Below are 25,455 nucleotides of genomic sequence, written 5' to 3' on the forward strand. Positions count from 1 at the left end.
TGTCAATTTCCTTCTAAATCTTATGCAGCATTAAAAAAAAATACCCAAGAGATCGCTCTAAATCCAGGCGATGCTGAAGATTAGCTGTTATTCACCAAGTTCATACGGAAATCAAAGACTCTCGGTGGAACAAGGAAGCTCACTTCCAGCAAAGGAACCTGGGTACCCCGGGTTCTTTTCAAGGAGGTACCTCATGTAGAAGACCGCGAGTACCGCAGCCACCTGGGAGCGGAGCGGAGCGGGAGGAGGCGGGGCTTCCATGATTGGCATAGAGGGAGAAGAGTTACAGGGCTGCCACCAATCAGGACTCAGCTTTGTTTTCTTGTACTGACCAATGAGAGAAGCGCTGCTGGTGAGCCTGTCTCCAAATCGGAGACACCCACTCCTATCGCAACCAATCATCAGGCGCCTTTTATACGGCACCCGCCGTGCTCTCGCCCCGTGGGCGGAGCTTTCCCGCCCCGCCCCTCCGGCCGCGGCTCCGCCCCTCCGCGGGCGGGGGCCAAGGCTGTGACTCGCGGCTGGAGCCAGGGTTGGGGGGCCGGGTTCCCGGCTCCAGAGTCCTGCGCCTGCCGCTGCGGTGCCGAAACCCGCAGGCTGCTGATTGTCCTTAGCGGCGGCCACGGCCGCAGCCTCCGTACTTCGGCCCCGGGCTGCCGACGCCTGAGAGAGTGCTCCTCCCGCGGCCACGGCCGCTGGGAGCAGGTAAGGGGCGCCAGGGCTGCAGCGCGTGTCCGAGCCCGAGCCCGAGCCCGAGCGCGGGGCGGGCGGCGGGCCAGCTCCCTGCTCTCCCGCCGCAGCCACGGGCCGATCGGGCCGCGTCTCCCGGAGACTCCGCCCGCCTCGGGCGCCTCCGCCGGGATCCGCGGCCGCTGCACCTGGCAGGCGGTGGGGGCGGGACCCCCGGAGTCCGGGACGCGGCGGGACTCGGGGCGGCGGCCGGTCCGGCGGGGCGGGGGATGTGCAGGTGGAGGGAAACGCGGAGTTGAGTCAGCCGGGCTCCGGGGAGAAGGACCTGCTGATAAGCGGTGAGCAGCCCGGCGGCTTTTTATTTTTTTAAGCGAGAAAGGTATCTGCACTTAGATGGTGTGAGTTACACATTCCTGGAAACGGCGCTTTGCACTGCGTTTACCCAGGCACACGATTTACTTCTTGTTTATTATTTTGAAATTCAAAGTAGCCTCTAACGTGAACTTACTTGGGGCTTTTTTCTTCCGTGACAAGCAGACCCAGCAGTGTGACTCACCTTTGTCTGGGCTGCAGTGGGGGCCGCGCGGTTGGGGTGAGGCGAGGATGCCGAGCTGGTGTGGAAGATGGTGGGGGTGGGATTTTTTTTTTTTTTTTTTTGCCTCCCTCCATGGGTGGGTGTTGAATTGCGATTCTTATTTCTTTAAACGTTAGCATTCGAATAATTATAATAATAAAAAACCTTTCTAAACATAGTCTCTGGGCTTTAGGTTTTAGGGGGCTGCACCTGCTACCCAGGCAGTAGTACTCTGCAGACAAATCCTAAGCAGTTGACTGCAGTGATGTGATTCACCTCTAATGAAGCACCTTGATTGATGTTACCTTTTCTCTGACGTGCTTAAAAGCCTTTTCTCGCTTTCCATTTGTTCACAAGTGAAATGAAGGTCACGAGTTTGAGTAGAAATGGCACAGGGAGGACTCTCGCAACGGTCCTCCCTTCCAGGTGCACTGCATTTAGGTCTTTTAATTGAGCAGCTCACCGCACTCCATCAATATTAGTATTCTCTTAACTCTCCGGAAGCAGGTAGTGCACCCCACGCCCATTTTGCAGGTACATAAACTCAAGGCCCTAGAGATGAGGGGAATTCTGCCCCAGGTCACTTGACTTCTGCTCTTACACACCTGTTAAGGGGTTTAATGCAGGATCCAGGAAGATACTTGCTGTCAATCAAGCTTCTCTGCGTGCCGGTTTGGTTCACATGCACACCAGTCAGAGGCGCAGATGGTTATTTCCAAGTGAAATATTCTCTTAGGCTTTTTTTTTTTTACTTCTAGGTTGCTAAGATAGTTTGAATTTCACCAGAAAGGTCATTTTTCACACAGGCAAGAAAACCTAGAGGTGCCATCTCTATTTTAACCTAGTGAAAAATTTCTATTTTAAGTTTTGGGAGGTTTTCCACATTAGAAAATCTTTTCTTTGTTGCATCTCTGGCTTAGCATTGGGCTTGAGTAGTGTTTTCTGAATTCAGTTGAATTAGTTAATATTCATAAGGCAAATAAGAATGAAGGGTAATACATTTTGGTTATGATTTTTTTTTTGCAGGAAGTTTTTGCTATAAATTTAGAAGTGTCAAACATGTAAAATCCTCTATCCTTTGATCAGAGTAACACAAGGGAGTTCGAGGATTAATGGCAAGTAGGTTTAGTTGGATGGATGGGAGGGACTCCTTGAATAATGCCAAGGCGTGGGGAATCCTAGGGAGTTGTTAGGTTATGTTAAATTTATTAGTCATCAGGAACATGGAAATGCCTTATTTATTACTGAATGGAACTATTTGATCATGAAGTAACCCCTTGTATTCATGGCAGGTGCTCTGCTGGGTGGAACATGTACATTTTGAAATAACTTATTTGTTAAGTAAAACATCCTTCACATAGGCCTTGTTAGTCCAGTTCTGATTCTGTTTACTCATTTGTTCTTTTTTGCACTCAGTATCTTTACTTAATTTTTACTCTTTTGGTCAAATTAAAATTTCTAGCACCCAAGCAGAACATTTCATAAAGAAACCTTTATCATCTGCTGATTTGTACAGAAAGTGAGCTTTCTTTTGATAAGCATCTCTTGCATTGTGATGTGGGAGGTTGGAAAAAGATTTATTCTGTTTGCAGAGTGGTGGTGGTTTAGTCGCTAAGTCATGTCTGACTCTTTGTGATCCCATGAACTGTAGCCTGCCAGGTTCCTCTGTCCATGGGATTTTCCATTCAAGAATACTGGATTTGATTACCATTTCCTTCTCCAGGGAGTCTGCCCAACCCAGGGATTGAACCCCACTGTCCTGCATTGCAGGTGGATTCTTTACCGCCGAGCCACCAGGGAAGCCTTGTAGAGTATTTACCTGTATTCTTACCTAGGGATCATAGCCCCCTGTGATGTTAAGGGTTTCTACCCTTCAAAAAAGATTTAATTACAACATTACAGTACTTCCACTAGATGGTGCACCGGGTGCTATTTACTGCAGATTTCAGGTTTTTTTTTTTTTTTTTTTAAATAAGCATTTCACTGACAAAGATACAAACGTACAACAGCTGTCATCACTGAAGTTCAGACAGAATTGCAATGAGTGATTTAAGTCAGCTTTATTAAATGAGATTAATTGGAAGGACATGGCAGGTGAATTTAAAGTAAAGGAAGCTGTTAGTAATTTTAGAAATAACCTGTGAGAAAACTGGTTCTTGCTGTAGACAGGTACCTGGAACAGTGTCAGTTTATTGGTCTTTATTTCTATACACTTGAACCTGTTTGTTTTTAATGGTTTGTGTTTTGTTTAAATCTTATGTGAACTATGATGAGCTATTTGAGTGTGGTTTTATGCCTCCTATGAACAAACACATAAACGGTTTTTTTTCCAGGCATGTAAAACTGTTTTTTTGCTTTTTCCTTGAATGCTCACTTAATAAATCTTTCTATTCTTTTAGAAAAACATGATTATCAGCTTCAAGTAGGAAAGAGAGAGGAGCTTTCTCCCCTGGAAGGCAGGAACTGTTGGCTTGCTAGTTACTGGTTAATTGCTGCTCACTAATTGTTATAGGAGGGAGATGAGAAAACATAGCTGCTGCTTTGATAATGCCACACCAGGTATAGAAATGGTAGTGGAGAAGAAGGACTAGTTAGGGTGATTGCATTTTGTGAGGTGTTGCAGAAAACACTGGACTTTTAAAAGGCAAGATGAGCACTCAAGTGGGAAGGTCTTTGGCGGGTGCGGTGTGTCTGTATAATTCAGTTCCACTGACTTTACGTGGGCAGGAGAGCTTTGGTAATTTGGTATAATTTCTTGGAAGTAGTTCTGGTCGTCAAGGGATTTGATGGCGCTTAGGGAAGGGGAAATAAGTTGGTGACGCTCCTTCTAGGAGGGAAGCTCCTGGCAGAGCTGCCAGCTCTTGGGAGAGTGTGGGCTGGGGCACGGAGGGTGGGTGGTTGTAAGCAACCGGGGAGATGAGAAAGCTGCCCGAGCGTGGGTTTCCTGGAGTTCTCTGCACCTGAGCCCACAGAATCAAGTCTGAGCATTCTCAGTCAGGATTATAGCGACTCCAGGGCCAGGCTTGGGCCACTTAACGCTTCCGTCTTCAAATTTATGTAAAATAAGCAGAATCCCGAAGTTGGTAAAATGAATGACTTTTGTATGCAAGTGAACAGCTTAAAAGAATTATTTAGCGTATGTTAGGTTCTAAAATTATGGTTCACTTCAGTTGCTGAGTTGTGTCCAACTCTGCGACCTCGTGCACTGCAGCACGCCAGGCCTCCCTGTCCATCACCAATTCCCAGAGTTTACTCAAACTTGTGTCCATTGAGTCAATGATGCCATCCAACCATCTCATCCTCTGTTATCCCCTTCTCCTCCCTCCTCCAATATACTTATTTTTGATAATGTTCTTCTTCTCCCTCTGGAAACAGGCTTTATTAGAAATAGGTAGCCTTGAATATGGAGAAGGCAATGACACCCACTCCAGTACTCTTGCCTGAAAAATCCCATGGATGGAGGAGCCTGATAGGCTGCAGTCCATAGGGTCGTGAAGAGTCAGAAATGACTGAGTGACTTCCCTTTCACTTTCATGCATTGGAGAAGGAAATGGCAACCCACTCCCAGTGTTCTTGCCTGGAGAATCCCAGGGACAGCAGAGCCTGGTGGGCTGTCTATCGGGTCTCACCGAGTTGGACACTACCGAAGTGACTTAGCAGCAGCAGCGTAGCACTTTTTCTGTAGTTTGTATGTGTATATGGGAAAAGGGGCTTCCCAGGTGGCTCATTGGTAAAGAATTGCCTGCCAATGAAGGAGACACAGGAGACGCAGGTTCGATCCCTGGGTCAGGAAGAGCCCCTGGAGGAGGAAATGGCAACCTGCTCCAGTATTCTTGCCTGGAAAATTCCATGGAGAGAAGAGCTTTGGTGGGCTGCAGTCCATGGGGTCACAAAAAGTCAAATACGACTGAGCAACTACACGTGTATGTGTACATGTGGCAAAAGTCTCTGATCAGCTTTACCCAGGATTAAAAACTTGCTGGTTGCAAGACAATGCCTCTGTATGTGTACTTAAAGCAGTTTGAATCTTGAGAATCAAATACTTCTGAGAGTTATAACTTCTTTTTCTGGCACTTGGAAGTTTGTGGAAATGATGTTGTAAAAATTTGGAGTTGAGCCAAAGATAAAATCGTTTATGGAGCAATGGACCAAGACTTAGGAAGTTTCTACAGCTGATATAGAAACCACTTTTTCTCCTCTTCCTAATATGGCTTGTGATTTGACTTGAAGATTCTTTTTCGACCTCTGTGCTCTTTCCACGTTTTGAATTTAGTTCCCAGTAAGGCCCATCAGAGTTGACTGTTTTTTAGACGATTTCATCAGGGTACAGTGTTCAGGGGGAGGAAATGTTGGGCTGTGGGCAGTGAGGAGAGGAATTAATATCATTTTTATCTGTTTAGAGTATTTTTAAATGGGATCAAAATTTCTTATTTTGGAATTTTCAAAATGAAATCATTTCATTTTTAACATATACAAAGTTGAGTATAAAAACTTTAAGCTGAGGTTCTCAAACTTTACCATGTCTCAGAATCACTGTGGGGAGGGATTGTTAAAATTCCAGCGGCTGCTTCATACTCACAGTTTTTAAGTTCTCAGGTCTGGGAATAGGCCCTGCGAATAAGCATTGCTAATAAGCTCCAGGGTGATGGCTGGCGATGCTTCTGGTCCAGGACCACACTTCGAAATCCACTGACATGATTCCAGGGGGAATGTAAATGTAGTGGTGAAGAACCCAGACTTTGACTTTTGAAAGATCTGGCTTTGAATCCCTGCTCTGCTACTTAGTACTTTCTTTGACAACAGGCAAATTTCTTACCTCTGGTTTTCATTTCTAAAATGGCAATAATGTAGTATTATGATGTTGAGAGTATCACATGACCTTGAATGTATGTAAAAACTCATATACGACAGTGCCTGGAGGGTTATAAGCATGCTGTAAATGCTGGCTTTTAGTCATACAAATCAATTAGTGAATGAAATACATAGGATCCTGAATCTTGTAAGTTGAAGTATGTTCCTTAAAGACAGAAACATTTACATGTATTCTCATTTCCCTTCAGTGTGCTGTGGGAGAGATATATGAATGCTTGACTTCTGTTTAATGAATGAAGGAGCTATTTGTGGATCCTAGTAAGTTTAAGAAACCTTTTTTAGGGACGTAGAATATTCACATTGGTAGTATGTTTTTTTCCCCCGCCTTAAAAGATTGAACTCTTTGGTCAGAATATACTGGAGCTTAGCTATAATCATTGTAGTCCACACTTTATAGAGCAGGCATCTTAAAGGTGGCTTTTAGGCATTCACTGCAGGAGAGAAGTCATCTTTTGAATACCTGCAGGCTCCCCTGGGGAGGAGTGACTGCCATTGATGCCCTGGAGGCATTCATGGAGGTCCCACCCCAGCTGCTGGACACCTGGCTCCCTCCCTCGCCGCCCCCCCCCACCCATCACCAAGAGCCCACCTCTCTCTGGCGGACATCCCCCAACCCCCAGCCCCGCATGCCATCACTTCCTGGCACAGACACCCGTTTATTTCCGTTGTAGCAGTTGTCACATGCTTACCATAATTTTATCTGTTTCCTCTTTACGTTTCCTTCATTGGATGTCAGCTCTGAGGGTAGGGATCTGGTCTTCACTGCTGTGTCCCCAGCGTGGGGCACAGTGTCTAGTGTGTGACTTGCTACATACTGTGATGGGTGTATGAGGTGGTCGGGACTGGGACCCTCCCCAGCTGAGGGTGCAGACTGGAGTTACTGGCCCTCTATCAATACGGGTCCAGGCAGAGCCACTCATGTTGTTTTATTGTGTTTTCCCCCTCCCCACATCAGCACTCTCTCCTGGGCATAAATGTAATTTCATTGAGTTCTGCCACGTTATTACCTGGGCTGGCTGTGGCTTGCTCCTACTCCCTGCGTTCTTGCTAGCATTTGATCATTTCTGACCTTATAATTTTTTCCAATCTGATTTCACAGATGGAGCAATCTTGGGCACATATGTTACTGTTCTGATTGGCAATTCTCTGTTTACTAGTACAGTTAAGTATCCTGTCAGATGCTGCTTAGGTGTGTGGGTTTTGCCTTTTGTGAATTGGCATTGACATGTTCTTTGCGTTGGGTTTCTTTATCTTCACATGTTTCAGCCTTAAATTACAGCAGGTTTTTTTTTGTGTGTGTGTATATTCTCAATGTTAATCTCTTATTAGATTTTAAACAGTGCAAATATTTTCTTAGCCTTTTTTTGCATGTCGTTTTTTTTATTGAACAGAATCTTAATTTTTGTTACAATTTGATCCATCCATTTATTCCACCTTCCGGGTCTTGTTAAGGACATATTTCTCCATTCTTAGTTAACAAAGGTGGGTTTCTAGTTTGTTCCAGTTCCACACTGTTTTTTGTTTTTATTTTCGCTATTACAACTTATTTACGTATTTTGCTATGTGGAAGCGTGTCCCATCTGTGCGTCTTCAAAATTATTTAAGCTGGTGGTTTTCAACTCTGGCTTTATGTTAGAATTAACTGGATAGTTAGAGACATGCCTGTTTAACCCAGATCAACTGAATCTCTAGGGAGTGGAGCTCCGCAGTTGAATTTTTAAAAAGGGCCTCGGGTGATACTGACCTAGGGCCATGGTTGAAACCATGTATCAGAGAGACCTATTTGCAGTGCAATAATAGATAGAGAACGGACTTGAGAGAGTAGCATTGACCTATGTGTATGGTGGGAAACTGCTGTGTAAAAAGGGAGCTCAGCCTGGTGCTCTGTGACAGCCTAGAGGGGTGGGATGGAATGGAAGGAGGCTCAGCAAGGAGGGTACACAGGTGTACTTACGGCTGATTCACGTTGTACGGCAGAAACCAGCACAACATTGTACAGCAGCTGTACTCCAGTTAAAAAGAAAAAAGGAAAAGATATTTATGGTTTTTCAATACAGTTTTCGTTTCTCCACGTTCTATGTCGTCTTTGTTGGATTAATTCCTAGGTATATCAGTTTTCGTTTCTGTGTGAATGACACTTTTGACTCCTGTTCTCCCCATTTTTTCTCCCTTGTGGAGGGAATCCTGTTGATACAGATGTGTCTGTATGTATTGATGTAAGTCAGTTAGCTAACCTGTCTGTATTTAACCTTTTTTGCAGGCCTAGCAATTGTGCTGAGTCTGTTGTATTTTAACGGTTACTTTTTCTTTTGGGTGTTCTATGAAGGTGATTATTTCATCTTTACATAATGGCCGTGTGTCTTTTCCTTACGCTTCTCACCACCTTGCTCTGTGTTTGGTCTCTCACTGCATTTGTCTAGACTTGTGGTGATCAGTGAAGATTAGCAGGGATAGAGGCCACTTGATCACTTTAACACCCTGGAGGGAATCCGGCCTTAGTTTTGCCTTTAGTTGGGAGATTTCATTTTTTACAGTTGTATTTGATTTCATTAAGAAATTATGACTTCATTGTTGCAGTTTAAAAAACGCGAGAGGTAAGCACAGAATTCTCTTCCTGATCTTGGCAAGGAATCCAACCTAGATGGTATATAGCTCTTAACCCAAAAGTTACGGTTGTCTGTATTGAGGCTTTTAAATTAAAATTTTTAAGTTAAATATTTGATTATTTTAATCAGGCTCTTCCAAAGTAAGTTGTGTATAATGACTCCCCTTAGGACAAACCTGAAGTTGTTCTGCATCTTAAACTGTGAATTTAAAAAAATTTATTCAAGTATAAGATATACCTAGAGAAATGCATACACCAGGTACCTAGAAATATGTAATGCAACTGTCCTAAGTGTGCAGGTCACTGAATTTTCACAAAGCAGACACACTGTGTAACCAGCACTTGGGTGAAGACACAGAACATTACTGGGACCCTGGATGCCAGTCTCCTGCTCGTATTCACTATCTTGACTTTTAACCACGTGGAGTTAAAAGTGCTCTGCCACCCGCTCCTGCTGGGCTGCCAACTTTTGGTGCTTCCTTTGAAGGAGAAATCAAAGTCACCTCTGATAGCTCCTTTGAAGACGCATGGCCTTGACCTCCGTTCTCACAGCTGCAGTTTTCAGACCTTTGGTCACAGTATGCTTCACACTCTTAAAAATTATTAAGGATGTTTTTGTTTGCATGGGTTGTATCTATTAGTATTTACTGGCTTGCAGTTTCAAACAGGAAATTTTATTTATTTTATTTAAAGGCACAGCCTCTTAACGTTGTCACATATTTTTAATGTCATGGATGTCCTGAAAGGTTCTTGAGGAGCCCCAGAGTTCCTGGATCCTGAGAGCAAAGAGCTGGCTCCTGACACCTCCAGCATAGCTGAGCGCCAGCCCCTCATTCTGCTCTGTCTCCTTGGGGTGCTGAACCAGATCCAACCTCTTCTCTTCCTCCCAAAGTGATCTTCTTAGAAGCAGGGACTTGCTACATCTTGGCTCAGCAGGGCTGTATTTTTTCCCAGCGAAAGAAAGCTTAGTAACACTAGGAAAGCAAACATTTCTGAGATTGGCAATTCCAGACCTGTATGAAGGGGCCCATTTTTCTCTCTTGACAGCATAAGCACATCTGTAAACATGCTATTACTTGGCTGATTTTCCTCTTTTTAGATGGAGATAATCACAAAGAAACCTGCAAGAAATGTCCTGTGTCTGTGTATCAAAAAATATTTGGTGACGTCATCATAATTAAAAAGAGTTATAACAGGTAGTAACCTGTTGTGATGCTTTCAATTTAATGTGTGGTTTAACCTGTTCTTCTGTTCTTTATTTCCTGTAAATGGTAACCTGATCTTGATTTGATTCAGTGTCTATTTTTTGGGACAATATTGCTTCACAGTGGTGTGGTGTACTTGTAGCTGGATTCAGACAATGTTGGTTGTCTCTTTGTAATATTCATGGTCGTTAATAATCATTCTATAGATCCATTATTTTATTTCTCAGTCGCTCAGTTGTGTCCAACTCTTTGTGATCCCACAGACTATAGCCTGCCAGGCTCCTCTCTCCATGGAATTTTCCAGGCAAGAGTACTGGAGTGGATTGCCGTTTCCTTCTCAGGGGATCTTCTTGGCCCAGGGATTGAACCCATGTCTCTCGAGTCCCCTACCTTCTTTATCATTGCTCTGCCTGGGAAACCCCTTTATTTTATGAGGGGTTTGCAAAATGGTGATATTTAAATTCTGTCTCCCTTTCTAATTTATTAGGATATCTTTATAAAGAGGAATTATATTATTTGAGATATAGTTAGTATAGAAAGGCAGGTTAAATATTCGGTTTAAAAATTAGTTTTCAACAGTATAAGATTATAAGAGAAGCATGTTCAGGATGAAGAAATGGGTTCATCATTTTTCTTTGAAACAGCAGCCTAAATTGTGTTGGTTTGCAGAAGTAAATCCAAAGGAAACTATGAATAGAAAAGTCCTTTTGTTGTATTCTTAAAGTAGCTTAACTTATTTGAAGTAAAAAAAATAATGGTAGACACTTCTTGGTGGTGTTAGGGACTTTTTTTTTTAGTTAAACCAAGACTTTTCTTGCCTCCACAGTGATGTATTTATTATGTATGACTATCCGTTCATGTATCTTACACTGTGTTCTGAGACCAGATTTGAAAGTGTAAAAGGCACCCTGCCTTGAAAGTGTTGATAGTGCAATAAAATAGGTGAAAAGTTGCCCTTTAAAAAATTATTTATTTATTATTATTTTTGGCTGCACCAGATCCTCATTGCTGCTCGGGCTTTTCTACAGATGTGGCAAGTCGAGGCTACTCTCTAATTGCAGTGCTTGGGCTCTGTGGCTCTGTATTTATTACAGTATTTCCCCCTCTTAAAAATTTATAATATTGAGAAACAGATGATAGAAAATAAGGAGTTTCTTAGGAGAAACCGAAAGCGGTAGGTGACATGTTATCTGGGCTACAAGTCAGATGGAAGTAGACAGTCTGTTGGAATTTGGGTGAGAGAAAAAGGGCAGGTGCTTCCAGTCTCTCCCGGCAGACTTTCACCCTGCTGCCCGCTGGTGCCAGCCGTGAGTGGAGCAGGTCCTTCGGCTTCAGGTCAGGCTGGTTTTCAGCTACCCCTCCCTCCCCACATTCCATCTCATCACTTGAGCAAAAGATGATATCAATATTTGTGTACGTTTGTGAAACCCCTCGTGGCAACTGATTAGTAAGAGCTGTCAGCAGTGGGATTCTTCAGACCTTCCTCTTCTGTGTATTTCAGGTTGGTGTCCTTGGAAGAGTGTACACAGTTCACGCACTGAGGTTTGTTAACTTGTTTTTGGTTCAGTGTCTTGAACTTTGTAAATGACAAAGAATGATGTTGGATTGGCTTCTGGTGTTCTCCATGTTTCTGATCTCAAGAGGACTCTTGAGCTGGGTAATTAAATGTACTCTTTTGTGTATGAAGCCTAAAATATCCCTCAGCGACAGACTGACTGGTATGGCAGGACTGCTTATCAGAATAGACATTTTCCTGTCTGAGCCTAATTGTGGACTTACAAAAGCCTCAGAACACTTTAACAAACTGGGGCGGACTTGGAATTTACAAATAATAGCCAATCTCATGCTGTCAACCAGGCACTATGCTAAGCTAGCTCTCTTTAGATATTTATGCTTAATTCTTACAGCAGCCCTTTGAGTTATTGTCATTTTTATTTTACAAATAGAAAAAAAAAAACAAGTCACGGAAAAGTTAAATAATTTGCCCTGAGTCATATAACTAGGAAGTGATCAAGCTTGGATTCAAAGCCAGGTCACCAGTCCAGAAAGTAAGAGACTACCATATGATTTAAATTCATATTGGACTTTTTCTGTTTTATATGTCTTCAGTCTTTTTTTCTTTGGCTTCTTATCTTAATCTGGAGAAACACAAGTCTGACTGACTTTGGCCAGCGTACTAAAATTTTTCACCACAGTACACCCCTCAATAACAGAAATTTGCCTAGGAGAAGGCTGAGGTTCTTCAAAGAGTAGCCCACCGCGAGCATAAAGTTGTTCTGAAGTTTTTGTTTGATTCGACAGATTGAACATCATTTGCCATTGTGTAACACTGACATTCCAGAAAAGTGAAAAAGTATGAAAGTGTTAGTCACTCAGTCATGTCCGACTCTTTGTGACCCCATGGACTATAACCTGCCAGGCTCCTCTGTCCATGGAATTCTCCAGGCAAGAATACTGAAGTGGGTTGCCATTCCCTTCTCCAGGGGATCTTTCCAATCCAGGGATCGAACCCAGGTCTCCAGCTTTGCAGGCAGATTCTTTACCTTCTGAGCCAGCAGAGAAGCCCCAACATTCCAGAAAGATGTGTCGTTTTCATGCCCACCCTTCATCCTCCACAAGAGACCTCAGTTGGAGAAACAAGTTTGTTGGACTTTGCGGTGATGTCCTGGTCACAGGTGGGGTTTAGATAATGCACCCTGTTGGAGTAGTGGGGGTTGGATGGGGAAGGAGGGCAGAGGGACACTGGCGAGGGGGTGACTTGGTGGGGGCGCTGTGGCAGGGGTGGGTCGGACGCAGATTTGGGTGGAATGATGGAATGGATTTCATGCCAGGTTGGGGAGCTTCGTTCTCCTACTTCTCAGACTGTGTAGCTTCTGCTCTGCTCAGTTTCTGCCCCTGGCTTTTCTCCTTGCTCCTGTGCCTCAGCTGTGGGAGTGGCTCCATGGATGTGTGTATGGATGTCCTTGGCCCATCTTTAGCCGTCCTCCCCACCGCATGCCACTGCCTGTTATCTCAGTTCTGGCCGTCCTTTCTGTGTGAGCAACTCTGAACTGCCACAGTGCCAGCAAACTCCGGTCCACTGAGCCCACATGAGACTCATTTTTGGAAGCAGGTGTGCAGTCGCTTTGTGGCATCACCTGGATGTTTGAGTGTCTCAGAGTTAGCATTGATTTGAACTGCTCTTTTGTCTAAAACCAACGATGACCTCTTTAGGCCGTCTGTGGTTGGCTGGGAGAGAACATCTGGGAGTCCACTGTGCATCCCACTCAGATCCCTGTCTTATCAGCCGAAGGGACAGGACTCCTGGAGGGTAGATCTGAGGCAACACTCAGGTGGATCCCTTTCTCTGGCCCGTGGTTCCCTGGGCACCTACCTGTAAGAACATCAGGGCCTGTGTCGTGTTCCCAGGAGGGCTGCAGGAATGATCCATGTGCTTCCTTTAAGGCATTGTGTATGAACAGCAGGTCCTCTGAGTTTTTCAGCTAAACCTGTCTTCCTCCCACCCTGTGGGGCCCCCAGGCTGAATTCTGAACGGTGACTCCACCTCCAGTCTCTTGTGTCCTAGAGACTGTTTCTCCAACTCGCTTCCTAGTTTAATTGATGTTTATTGCCCTGTCACTGAAAATCTTAAGGCCTTATATCTTAACAGTTAAGAATGTAAACTATAAGACAAAAAATATTTTTGCAAACCTCCTGATTGAGGTATGATTGACATACAAAAAGCTGATGTCTGCGATTTATTTGGTTTCGAGATTCACGTATGTCTGGAAACCATCACTGCACTCTGTGCCAGGAGCCTATTCATCACCTCCAAGAGTTTCTTCCTGCCCTGGCTCAGGTAATAAAGAATCTGCCTACAGTGCAGAAGACCTGGGTTCGATCCTTGAGTCAGGAAGATCCCCTGGAGAAGGGTATGGCAACCCACTCCAGTATCCTTGCCCGGGGAATCCCATGGACAGAGGAGCCTGGTGGGCTACAGTCCATGGGGTACCAAAGAGTCAGACATGACTGAGCACCTCAGCACAGCACAGAGGGCCTGGAGGCTGATGTTCTGTTCTTTGTGGTTGTCAGTGAGCAGATGCTCTTGTGTCTTCCTTTTTGCTGTTTCGTGGCAGCTGCTCCTCGGACACCACTTCTGCTTGTCTCTTGTCCAGGCAGCTTGGCCAGCGCGTCCCTGCCCTTTATCATCCCTTCTCGACCATGTGGCGGTGCAGATGTGATCATCCTTTGTGGAAGTGGCCATCCATGCTTTGGCCTTCCCATTCTAACCCTGTGACTTTCAAAGCCTGTCCTATTTAGGCCTGCTTGTGGTTATTTTCCATTACTCTTTCTTTCTTTTTTTTTTAACTTTACAATATTGTATTGGTTTTGCCATATATCAAAATGAATCTGCCACAGGTGTACATGTGTTCCCCATTACCGACCTTCTACTCCGGTCACAAAGTTGGGTGTATTCTGGGACATGCATCGCCTTCCATGTAGTCTGAGCCAACATCCTGGGCCGAGTCACAGGCATGTGCCCACCTTCTGACCCCTGACAGTTGAGATTTTGTTGTATAGAGGTTCCTGGGTTGAAGATGCTCAAGCCTCGGTCCTCATACCCCCTCTTGGCTGGGCCCTGGCCTTATGTTAGAGGTCTGGAGTCTAACAGTTTCATTGCTCTAGTATTAAACTGGAGTCTAGAGCACTAGAAATTGCACCATCTTTTTTATGCCGAAACCCTATTAAAGGTATTTTGTTCCTGGCGGTGTGAACTGCAGCATCTTTGTGTTGCTTCTTTATATCTTACTCTTCGTAAAACTTGAAAGGGCTGAGTGCGTGCACAGCAGTGTTGCCTTTTATGTGCCTTTGTCCTCTTAGTTTAAAGGATCTTGGCAGTTGCTAAAATGAATCCCTTGTTGATTTAAAAAAAAAAAAAAGGAGGATACAAGATGCAAGAGCTCACGTGTTCCTTGTCCTCTGGGAGCCCTGGGTTCAGCCGTGTCGAGTCCCCTGCTGTGCTCTGGGTACAGTGGGGAAGCCCCAGGCCTTTGTCCCATTCAAAAGGCCTGACCTCCATTGAATGTTCTTCTTTCCTGGGCGCCCATGGTCATCCTGTGTCATAATAATCCTACGGGACCATTTAGCTAGAGTTAAGATTTGATTGCCTCGGGTTTGGTGTTAGGGGCACTTTAAGAAACAGAGGAGGCAGCGTGAATAGATGAACAGACATGTCCTTGGAGGGGGCATTGCCCTTATGCTTATGTCCTCCTGCCCGTCTGTTTTCAGGGATGGTTAAGAGAGTAACTGGCTTCTTCTAGAAGCTGTTGTGTGTTTTCATGGTGAGCCGAGGAGGAGCCCAGGAGGCTGGTGCTGGGTTTCTCCTGGAGGAGAGGTGCCTTTGGGCTTCCCCATGGAGGACTGGCCCTGGGAGATGCAGGGGGCAGGACAGGGAACCGGGAGCAGATGGAGGTGGGAGGGAGATGAGTTATGTAGCAGCTTCTTCCTTCTGGAATCTTTCTCTCAGCTCCCCTAAGAGACATGGATGCTTTCCTAGTTGTTGCCACTGAGGACTGGCCCATAATTAAGGCCCACCCCATAGGGGAATATCAGTTCAGATCTGCTAATTAGGCTCTTCTGGAATACGTCCAGAATAGAAGTTGGCTGCGTGGCAGAGATGTGAACTTCACCCAGTGGAGCTGGGGTCATTCAGGCAGCAAGATGGATTAGATATATTCTGGGTGGTATTTTCATTAGGTTGAGAGCCTTGGATCCTTTTTTCCTTTTGAATAATTGGGGTAAAATTTCAGAAACATTTGAATGACAAGGAGACCAGAGTAAACATTGCATCACCTTCAACCCAGATGAACAGATGTTAACATTTTGGCCTATTTATTTCAGTTTTTTTTTTTTTTTAATGAAAGAAAGGAAACGTGGTAGATAAAGTTGAAGCATAATTTGTCTCCCCTCCCAGTTCTCTTGCCTTCTCTTCCCCAGGAGCAATTGTGGACAAGAATTTGCATCCTTCCATCTTTTTCTAAATGTGCTTTAACATATGGTTGTTTCTGTAATCATAAGGGCAAAGACGGTGTTAAAATGATCAGCAGCAGAAAAGATATATTGCATGCTTTATTCTGTTACTTGCTTTTGAAAAATTGTTTTGATAGTAGCTAGTCATGGAAATGAGATCAGATGACATTTTCAATTCTAGTTTTTTATATTGTCTGCAGATGTCTTTTTGTACCTCGTTGCTAATGGAAATCCATCATTGGTTCCCTAACATTTAATAGAAATCTTTTTGTCTGTAATGCCTTAAACTGGTTAGAAGTTTAAAAATTGCTACTGTAAGTTGAAAGCCTAATTTGTGGCTGAGATTTCTACATGTACTTCGGCAGGCTAGTCTCAATATTTTCTGCTCCAAAAAGATGCTGCAAAGATATTGCAATGGGTGTGGAATCGTGTGCAGGGGACGAGTGGGTGGGTGGCTGGGAGTTTCTGTCTTAAGCTGACCTATGCAGAAGCGCTGTTGCTAGGACTGCTTAGGGAAGATGGGATTGTGGGGGAGTGTGTTATTAGATGTTTTTCCTCCTTTTCTTGGCTAACAGTTACTAGTTTTTTTTTGTTTGTTATTAAAACGATGTCTCCTTTGGTTTAAGAAGTATACCTTTCTTAAGCATAACATTAGTACTGATAATATTAACCTCACCTGTTCTTCTCAGCAAGCTGTCATTACCATTGTCCACAGTGTCTGGTGGACATTGCAACTGGTTTGATCATGGTGACCTCACGCAAAGACTTAACACGGAAAAACAGGTCCACTTTTAAATGTACCCAAAGTCCTGTTTATGGCATGATTATCTTGTTTCCTATCTGAGATTAGCAGCTGTAGTGTCATTTTTGAATTCCAACATCTGTTTTTCATTTTTAGATCTGCTTCGCCCCTTGACATCCTATTGCACTAATTTCTTGGTAACGGGATTTCTGTCTTGGTCTGAGTTTGCTCACCTCTGACCTTGCTGCTGCTGCTCTAGCTGCTGCTTCACTGAATACACTGGTTTTGAGTCCTCTGTGCCCTGTTGTTGTTCAGTCGCTCAGAAGTGTCTACCTCTTTGTGACCCCATGGACTGCAGCACGCCAAGCTTCCCTGTCCTTCACCATCTCCCAGAGTTTGCTCAAACTCATGTCCGTTGAGTCAGTGATGCCATCCAACCATCTCATCCTCTGTTGTCCCCTTCTCCTCCTGCCTTCATTCCTTCCCAGCATCAGGGTCTTTTCCAATGAGTCGGCTCTTCCCTGTTAGGTTTAAAAACACTCCTTGCTTTGCACTATTTTCAAAGAGGACTTCTCCCCTGTGGACCCTTAAGGGCTCTGAAGTTGCTGGAATCAAGCCCCAGTTCTAGCACTTACCAACTATATTAACCTTGAATATGCTGTAAATAGCTGAAGCTCCAAGACTCATTGGAAAAGACCCTGATGCTGGGAAAGACTGAAGGCAGGAGAAGGGGACGACACAGGATGAAATGGTTGGATGGCATCACAGACTCAATGGACATGAGTTTGAGCAAGCTCCAGGAGATGGTGAAGGACAGGTGAAGTCCATGGGGTCTCAAAGAGATGGACACAGCTGAGTGACTGAACAACAACATGTTGTAAATATTCTGAGACTCGGTTTTCTCATGTGTTAACTGAGCACTAATAATAGCGTACAGGTTATAGGGGTGTCAAGGGCTTGAAGTCAGAGAACACACTTGAAGTACACTTGCTGGCACGGTCCACTGTTCAGGCTGTTAGTCCTAATCAAATCAAGTCTTTGTCCCTTCACCCAGCTTCCATTGTTTTTCATATTGTGCTACTCTCTAAGTATTCAGCTTTAACCTTCAAAAACTATAAACTTGATCTGTAATCAGTTCAGTCTCATTGACCTTTTATCCCCTTCCCTTCCAATCAGACTTTTGCATGTATGTAAACCCGGACTCCTGGAAGTATGTACACTTGCCCGACTGGATGCTTCAGCATTTTCTACCTGTGGTATCTTCCTTGATATTTACATTCTCCCCATCCTTTAATAATCCCACTCAAAGATCCTCTTTTCTGTTGTGTTTTTTTCAACACTATACAACCATGGATTATTGTGTTTACCTTTAAATAATACCTTGTTGTTTAGTACTTTTATTTTTAATCTTTTAAACATTTTGGGCCATACCTGGAGGCATATAGGACCTTAGTTCCCTGATCAGGCCTCAAACTTGTGCTGCCTGCATTGTAAGGCAGAGTCTTTCTTAAAAATTTTTTATTTGATATTGGAGTGTAGCCAATTAACAATGTTGTGATAGTTTCAGGTGGACAGCAAAGTGACTCAGTCATACATGTAAAAATGTCCATCCTCCTCAAATTCCTCTCCCATCCATACTGTCACATAACATCGAGCAGAATTCCCTGTGCGGTACAGTAGGTCCTTGTTGGTTAACTATTTTTATTATAGCAATGTGTACATGCCCATTCCAAATTCCCTAACTGCCCTTTCCCCCTGTTCTGCACTGGTAACCATAAGTTGTTCTCTCTGAGTCTGTTTCTGCTTTGTAGGTAAGTTCACATGTATCATTTGTTTTCAGATTCCACATATAAGGGCTGTCGTGCTGAAGGCAGAATCTTAACCACTGGACTACCAGGGAAGTCCAGGAAGTTTAGTGCCTTTATGTGGAAGCTCTTTCCTTATCTCAGTTGTAAGTCCCTTCTGGACTGGACTCCTGTTTTCAACTACTGTTCTAGCCTGGCCAATGCCAGGTACTTAATAACATCTTGATAGAAGCTTGCTACTTGGTAACATTCATGCTCTGGGGTTGAAGTCTTTTTGACTAGGACTACTTTACACATGAATGAATATTGGTACTTGTGGACTCAGCAAGAGCTGGTATTCAAGAGTATGATGGTGGGGTGTAAGGTGGACAGGATTTCTGCTTGTGTTTGAAGGGAAGGCTGCTGTCAGTGCTGGGAGGAGAGTGTGCTCAGTAGGGCATGGGAGGCACAGGTCGTACCTGGAGCAGAGGGAGCTGATCTAGTCTGGGCTCACCCTAAGGAAGTGGTGGTTAAACAGAACCTGAGCATGGCTGACAGCATGGGGCCTGGAACGGTGTTTCAGGCCGAGGGAACAGTGTCCATGGAAACTGGGAGCTGAGACAAAGCTTGTTGTGGTGTAGACTATTTAAGACTGGAACTCTCTGGGTTTTTTCCTTATAAATTTTTAATTGAAGTATAATTGATTTACAGTGTTGTGTTAATTTCTGCTGTACAGCTAAGTGATTTATTATTCTTTTCCCCTATGACTTCCCTGGTGGCTCAGATGGTAAAGCGTCTGCCTACCAGGACAGAATGCAGGACACCCGGGTTCAATCCCTGGGTTGGGAGGATCTCCTGGAGAAGGAAATGGCAACCCACTCCAGTATTCTTGCCTGGAAAATCCCATGGACAGAGGAGCCTAGTAGGCTACAATCCATGGGGTCGCAAAGAGTCAGACACAACTGAGCGACTAAGTGATTTATTAAATATTCTTTTTTCCCCTATGGTTTTCACAGTATTGAATGTAATTCCCCAAGTTGTACAATGGGACCTTGTTGTTCATCTGAGACTGGGGCACTGAATGTGAAGGGGAATGTGATCCCAGATGAGCTGGTGAGGGGAGGAGGGGTTATATTGTCTAAGGTCTTCTTAAGCCATCTTCTAGATTTTTAGATTAGATTCTAAGATCACGTTTTCAGGTTGGAAGTGAGCTAATACATTAGGTCAGCTAATACATTAGGAAGTGAGCTAATACAAGATAGACATGCGTGAATGTATGCACACACACACACACACAGCTTTTTTAAACAATTGCTCTTTAGTCGTGTGGAGGCAGACAGTTGTAGGGCCACAGTAAGGATGATTGGGAGGCTGGTGAGGTAGGAGGTGGTGTGCAATGGGGGGAAGTGGGCTAATTTCAGGAACATGAGGAGGACGACAGGACGTGGTGAATGGTTGAATGTAGGAGGGAAGGAGGGATCAGCCTCCACAGGGACCCTGAGAGTTCTGATGTGGGCGTCCAGGGGCAGGTCTGGGAAGTAGCAGGACGATGTTCATTTTTAAACATGTTGCATCTGAGGGGTGTCTGCACATGGAGTGAGGATGTTGTTGGTCACAGGCTGGATCTTGGGCGGGAAGGGGGAGAACTACAGCTTCTGCTTACGGGTGACATTTGTTTCTTCATTTGCTATTCTTTAGTGGCAATATTTTCGGGTTCAACAGTACCTTTCAGGTATGGAACATAACAATTTTAGCTGACTGTTTCCCAAAAGTCTGTCCAGTACTGTTATTTAAAAGGCACAATGTTAGGCTCTGGGCAGACACAAAGAGGGATATTGTCTAGTTTTCCTCTTGGGACCTTAGCATTTAAAGATAAGCTACCTAAACATTGAACAAAGCAGAATGAAACATGATTAGAAAGGCGAATAATGAGGGTCGCTGTTTGCTGATTATTTACGGTGCAGACTTTGAAAGCATGCAGAAACTCAGGAGGGCATGGGGAGGGAGGGAGTTGATTTTTACTGGACATTAGGTTTCTTTCCCTTTCAGTAGCAGGAGGCAGGGAGGAGGTTGTCCAGGCAGCCTCCAAGATCTGTGGTCTGAGCAGGGTGACACTCGAGTGTGTGTGGTGTGGGCCCAGCGTGAGCATTGGGTGCATGGCTGTGATTGTTCTGTAGATGGGTTTTACTACTGGTTATAGGGAAGTCAGAGTTCTAGTCTATTAAAAAGCTGTGAGAAAATTAGCATATTTTATGAACCTGTATTGTTTCCATGGTGTTAATGTTGTGTGAAATGCTATTGATGGTTGAAGAATATGGGGCGCAGTTTAGAGAGCCTTAGTGACTCTAAATGTAGTACTTTGCCAACAAAGGTCCGTCTAGTCAAGGCTATGGTTTTTCCAGTGGTCATGTATGGATGTGAGAGTTGGACTATAATGAAAGCTGAGTGCCGAAGAATTGATGCTTTTGAAATGTGGTGTTGGAGAAGACTCTTGAGAGTCCCTTGGACTGCAAGGAGATCCAACCAGTCCATCCTAGAGGAGATCGGTCCTGGGTGTTCATTGGAAGGACATCATGTTGAAGCTGAAACTCCAATACTTTGGCCACCTGATGCGAAGAGCTGACTCATTGGAAATTGGGAGTGAGCTGACTCATTCCCACCTGATGCTGGGAAAGATTGAGGGCAGGAGGAGAAGGGGACGACAGAGGATGAGATGGTTGGATGGCATCATCGATTCGATGGACATGGGTTTGGGTGGACTCCAGGAGTTGGTGATGGACAGGGAGGCCTGGCGTGCTGCAGTTCATGGGGTCGCAAAGAGTTGGACTGAACTGAACTAGTCAACATTCTGAGATGTGTATCTCTATGCATGCATGCATACTAAGTTGCTTCAATAGTGTCCAACTCTTTGCTACTCTATGGACTGTAGCCTACCAGGCTCCTCTGTCCATGGGATCCTTCAGACAAGAAAACTGGAGTGGGTTGCCATGCCTCCTCCAGGAGATCTTCCTGACCCAGGAATCGAACCCAAGTTTCCTGCACTGGCAGCGGTTCTTTACCACTAGCACCACCCAGGCTTCACTTTGTTTGTCTAGGGATGGGAAGTCTAACAAATGCAGGGCTTTGAGCTGTTAATGTAAAGAGTGACTACTGGGAGAGAGGCACTTGCATCTTGTGATGGCCTTCTTGATGCCATTGCCTTAAAGTAGACAGAAGACTTTTAGACTCTTTGCTTTCATAAGTTCTTAGTGATGATCCCTTAGATGTTAAGGTGGGTGTGGGTGGGTTTTCATATTTCACTGTTTACTCTCCCTACTATGCTGAATAACTGCTTACGGATGTTTCCAGTTACTGGTAACTGCCAGTAAAGAGGTCACCTAAGAGATCTGGACAAATACATTGATCCACGTGCTTTTACTCTTTTTTAGGCTGATCTTTCTCGCAATAGAAGTCTTTTGTGATTGTGCCAAATGATACAGAAAAGACTTCTGGTTAATTTAGATGGCACTGACTTATCAGTCTCTTTCAGTTTGCTCCAGGCAACATTTGAACCTTTACCCCAGGTAGTTTTGGTCATAAAATGGTATTGTGGGTTGTTTCACTCGGTTGGTGATGAAGTCATTATTTTTCATAGGCGGTAGTAAGAGGTAGTACAGTTTAATGACTAGTGTATGAAACCCCTGAAACTGCTCCAGCATCTCCAGCCATCAGTTCCTGGATAGCCTTACACCTTCCAGTTCTTTTTCTTCCTTCCTTTTATGTGTTTTTAAAAGGGAAAGTATGTACGACATTAAAATCCAAGCAACTGGTTATGAGTATTCAGTTAATGAATGTAGTTGAGGGAGGCCTTTAGCTGTGTTTGATGATTCATCAGCAGTTGCTACTGGAACTAAATTATTTTGTAGTACTGTTTTCAGCTATTAGGTGGTTGCAAATAGCAATTCCACAAAATGTCACCGCTTTTCATTATTTGAGTCTCTATCAATACCTGATATTACCTGTGTTAATTATTATATGTATATATACACACATTGATGTATATGAATTTATCATATGTATTTAATACGTGTACAGATATAAATGAAACTTGTACAAGTACATAAAGTACCCTTGTCGCAGTATAACAAGTTGGACACACCTGTGTAAATAGCAGATGTATTTGCATATATTTCAGTATACTTTACAAGTAATTACCTTAGGTTCATGTAACAGCAAGAAACGTTGATCTACGGCATGAATCTAGAGGTGCATTGTAGTTTGGCTGAAGATGTCTGATTGTTTACATCTTGGGTGTCTTTTTGACTTAAATGCTAAAGGTCAAGCTACGTAGGCTTGAATCTTGATCATCCACCAGTTTCAGTGTCAGAGGTGATTCTTAGTCTTGCCTCCTTCAGCTGCCCAAGTGCATCATTGTTGCTCCAAAGCTCTATGGGAGGATCTCAGCCCTGCCCTTAGACTTCTATCAAGGAAGATGGATTTGTGTATGTCTCATGAAAGTCTTGTTAAACACTTGTTTGAATGAAGCTGTGTGTATACACACACACACACACACACACAAATTATACTAGCTATTTTAAAATACACTCCTGGATCAAGCCAGTAGCATGAGCACAGCATTATGTTTTATGGACGGACTGAATTTTACTGAACTCTTAGTTGATGTGATGTTGACAAGTGTTGTCAGGAAATTAGTTTATGCTGTGCTTAGTTGCTCAGTCATGTCCGACTCTTTGTGACCCCATGGACTGTAGCCCTCTGGGCTCCTCTGTCTTTGGGGATTCTCCAGGCAAGAATACTGGAGTGGGTTGCCATGCCCTCCTCCAGGGGTTCTTCCCAACCCAGGGATTGAACCCAGGTCTCCCTCACTGCAGGTGGATTCTTTACTGTCTGAGCCACCAGGTAAACCCAAGAATACTGGAGTGGGTAGTGTATCCCTTCTCCAGGGGATCTTTCCAACCATGGAATAGAACTGGGGTCTCCTGCATTGCAGGTGGGTTCTTTACCAGCTAAGATACCAGGGAAGCCTGAAATTAGTTTCCCTTCTCAGGCAAAACAGTTGGGTTTCAGAGTCTGTGACCACTGTCTGTCCACAGATGTCTCTGCTCCTCCCAACAGGACAGGCTGCACCTGGCAGCTCTGTTTGAATCTACCCTGCTTAGAAATTGTGAGCACTTTTGTGCCTTTCTGAATTGTTGTTTAGTCGCTAAGTTGAATCTGACTCTTTTGCAACCCCGTGGACTGTAGCCCACCAGGCTCGTCTGTCCAGTGGATTTCCCAGGCAAGAATACTGGAGTGGGTTGCCATTTCCTTTTCCCACGGGTCTTCTGACCTAGGGATTGAACTCACGTCTCCTGCATGGGCAGGTGGATTCTTTACTGCTGAGCCACCAGGGAAGCCCACCTTTCCGAGTTAGGTATATGAAAAAAAATTAAATTTGTTCCTCAGACTGAATTTTTTAAGATCACTTTTAGTTTTACAGCAAAACTGAGGGGAAGTACAGAAATGTCCACCGTACCCCTTGCCCCTCCAGGTTTTGGACCTTCTGAGAGGTGTGTAGTGGTGGCTCATTGTTAATTGTATTTCCTTGATGACACATGATGTGGCTCTGTGGCTTGTCTGCAGCTTGTCTTCTCATTCTCCTGATGTGGGCTTTTGTACAACAGAAGTTTTTCATGAAGCGCAGCTTGTCAATTATTTCTTACTTGGACTGTGCCTTTGGTGTTGTATCTACACCCAAGATCATCTCAGTTTTCTTCTCTGTTATCTTTCAGGGGTTTTCAAATTTTGCATTTTACATTGAGGTCTATAATCCTTTTTGTGAAACATTTTGATTAATACAGTTTTTTTAGTGTGCTCAGTCATGTCCCATTCTTTGCGACCCCATGGACTGTAGCCTGCCAGGCTCCTCTGTCCATGGGATTTTCCAGGCAAGAATACTGGAATGGATTGCCTTTTCCTTCTCTGAATTTTTTTTCTTTAGTGTTTCATGTTTTTATTTGTGCATTAACGGCATCCTACTTTAATTTTTGAAACATTGTTATTTTTAATATTTATTTTTATATATTTATTTGGCTGCACCGGGTCTTAGTTGCAGTACATGGGATCTTTGATCTTCAGTGTGGCATGTGGCATCTTTTAGGCTGTGGCATGCTAATAACTCTTAGTTGTGGCACATGGGATCTAGTTCCCTGACCAGGGATCAAACCAGGGCCCCTGTGTTGAGAATGCAGTCTTAGCAACTGGACCACCAGGGAAGCCCAGTAGCATCCTATATTTAGGATGATGTTATTTTTCTCCTTTTGTACTTTCCCTTATTGTTTACATTGTTTATAATGAGTGTTCATCACTTCCCCTCGCAACTGGAGCTTTTTTCCTAAATCAACTTCATCGAGATATTTTTTATTTCTGTTATTTATCTATCATAAAATGCAGATTTCAAGTGACTCTCTCTGTGAATTCTAACAAATTTATACCACCAGTCAAGACATAGGACATTTCATCACTCTACAAAGTCCTTTCCCAGTGAGTTCCCCCAACCCCAGCTCTGGCAGCTACTCAACTGCTTTCTGTCTCTTTATACTACATGTATCTTTTCTAGTTTCATGTGGATAATACAATACAATATATAGTCTTTTTGTGACTGGCTGCTTCTGCTCAACATAATGTTTTTAAAAATTAAAACAAATCTTATACAATGCTTAAAGGCTACTTTTCATTTACAGTTATTACAAAATATTGGCTATTGATTAATATTTTAATTAAAGCACCCCAGTTGCCATCCATGACAAAGCAGCGCATTTCTACCTTTAATTATTGTGAATCTGGTTCTCTGGAGCCTGCCAGCTGTTTCGCTTACTGTTGTACTAAAACATCCAGAAGCAGATGGTCGGGGGCAGTCCCATCCTTGCTGTTTGTTTGTGTCATTCAAGGAAAAGTAACACCTGCTTATTTCAAGAACTTTCATCTTCAAAACA

General features: G+C 43.9%; 1 protein-coding gene across 2 annotated transcripts in view; it reads left to right on the forward strand.

The window, feature by feature from the left end:
• Positions 1–481: 481 nt before the first annotated feature.
• MPP7 (MAGUK p55 scaffold protein 7) overlaps positions 482–25,455 on the forward strand; it is a 229,416-nt gene continuing 204,442 nt past the window's right edge. Inside the window, exon 1 of one of the 2 annotated variants that reach the window (XM_019973184.2) lies at positions 482–705. The gene's annotated coding sequence lies outside the window, so the exon portion shown is untranslated. The other variant, XM_070800975.1, reaches the window with a different exon arrangement.

The sequence above is a fragment of the Bos indicus genome, chromosome 13 (assembly GCF_029378745.1).
Source record: "Bos indicus isolate NIAB-ARS_2022 breed Sahiwal x Tharparkar chromosome 13, NIAB-ARS_B.indTharparkar_mat_pri_1.0, whole genome shotgun sequence".
Taxonomy (NCBI): domain Eukaryota; kingdom Metazoa; phylum Chordata; class Mammalia; order Artiodactyla; family Bovidae; genus Bos; species Bos indicus.